The 1,969-nt window shown below is 31.0% G+C and overlaps 1 pseudogene; it reads left to right on the top strand.

Moving 5' to 3' along the window:
* Positions 1-339: 339 nt before the first annotated feature.
* LOC120596411 (uncharacterized) lies at positions 340-458 on the top strand (annotated as a pseudogene).
* Positions 459-1,969: the final 1,511 nt, after the last annotated feature.

Here is a 1,969-nt window from a genome sequence, read left to right as displayed (position 1 = left end):
AAATAGGTTTGGTGACCTCCTTTTAAATGTGAAATCTTCCCATATCGTTTAATTTTGAATACTACTCTAGGTGTGTGCAAGACAGCTATTAATTTTCTATCAATGCTATTTATTTAGTTTAACCAACTTAATTTACAAAATTAATTTATACAGTTTATGACTTAACGACTGGATGAAATAAATAGAAATCTCAGTGGCCAAATTGTTCATGCCAATTACAGTCTTGATGACTCTGTTGTTAGCAAATTGTCTAAGTAATATAACATAGGTAAATACAATCTATCTATAAGATATAGAATGTGGATTACTACATAATTTTTAACATCTAAAATGCTAATAGTCTACGGCTATGCCACCCCGAACAAGCCCAATTCCGTCTGATCTCGGAAGCTAAGCAGGTTTGGGCTTGGTTAATACTTGGATGGGAGACCACTTAGGAAGACCAAGTGCTGTAGGTGTAAAAAATAAAAAATAAAAAATAAGAAATTGTAAGCTGACAAGATCCTTGAAACCTGTGAAGTCAACCAAGGGTTATCTAACTTAAAAATATATAAATAAAATAAAATAAATAAAATAAAATAACATAATAAAATAAAATAAAATGCTAATAAAGGTTTTTAATTCTGTTTGTGGCAACAGTAGTTAATACAGTGTGCTTAGGAGTGCTTAAGAATTTAAATACAAGTTTTGCTATTGCAATTTACTAGGGAGTATGTACTTAGACAAATTATTAAACATCAGTATTGATATCTGTAAAGTGGGTATAATTAAATATTTACCTCAAGACCAGTTATAATTATATAAGATAATTTGTCCCTTTGTGCAACAAAATATTTATTGATCCCTATACTGTAAAAAGCACTGGTCTAGGCTCTATCATACAGCAGAGAAAATAAAAAATTTACTCCAGAATTCATGTTTATATTCTACTGGGGTTAGAAAGCTATAAACAAATGAATATTTATTATATAAATAAAACACAGATAAATGCATATAATATACTTAGTTAGTGAGTACTATATAGCAAATGCAAAATATCATTGTTTTCAAAAATAATACTAATAATTATTATTAAATTTTATTACACATACAAGGCATCTATGTGCTGAAGAAGCAAATATGTTAATAATAAAATAAAATGTGAAAACAATAATCAGTGATATTCTGCAAAGTATTTAAAATAGAGGCATTCTTAAAACAACACATTTTATAAACTGAATAAATAAAAAGCATGGGATTTATAAATTAAGTAGATTTCTTTCTTTTCCTTTTATGAAGACAAAGTAGAGTTGATCTCCACTGCTACCTTTCTCTGACTCACACACATGCATGCTGAACTTTGGGTCAGCCTGTTTTCCTTGATAACATAGTGTTGATGACATTGAAAAATCATTAATGAAGCTGCTCTCCCCAGGCCCATCAGCAATTTACATTTTATAAATGAAATCAACAGCCTGGAATAGTTAGTGCTGCATAGAAAAATGTCAAGCTGTCTGCCTCCACCACTCAACATGGGGATTTTTTGATTCCACGTGTCTGCAATGCTTGTGTGTGAAGCCTAAAATGAAGGGCTCAAGTAACAAACGTTCAGACCAGATATTTTATTGTTAAACAATGATAATCATGGTAAAAATAATTTAAACAGTAAAGATGAATGAAAATAAAAGGTCCTATTTCCTCTCTCTGACTTCCAGTTCCCAATATCCAGCATTAACCACTGCTCTGTTTTCTGAAGCTTCTCAGTGAAGCCTTTTGACTGAACAGTAAATATGTGTTTGTGTGTATACATAAATATATATACAATATACATATAGTTGTCAAATTATGTGGAGAAGGGGCAGGAAGAGAGAGAGAGAGAGAGAGAGAGAGAGAGAGAGAGAGAGTGAAAGAGAGGAGAGAGAGAGAGAGAGTTGTCATTTTTTTAAATATGACCAGGAACAGGCATTCTTATATGACTCAAAAATTAACC

Source organism: Pteropus medius, unplaced genomic scaffold, assembly GCF_902729225.1.
Source record: "Pteropus medius unplaced genomic scaffold, Ma_sr-lr_union100, whole genome shotgun sequence".
In the NCBI taxonomy this organism is placed as follows: Eukaryota; Metazoa; Chordata; class Mammalia; order Chiroptera; family Pteropodidae; genus Pteropus; species Pteropus medius.
The sequence above is the reverse complement of the archived record's forward strand: the minus strand, read 5'-3'. Positions and strand labels throughout refer to the sequence as shown.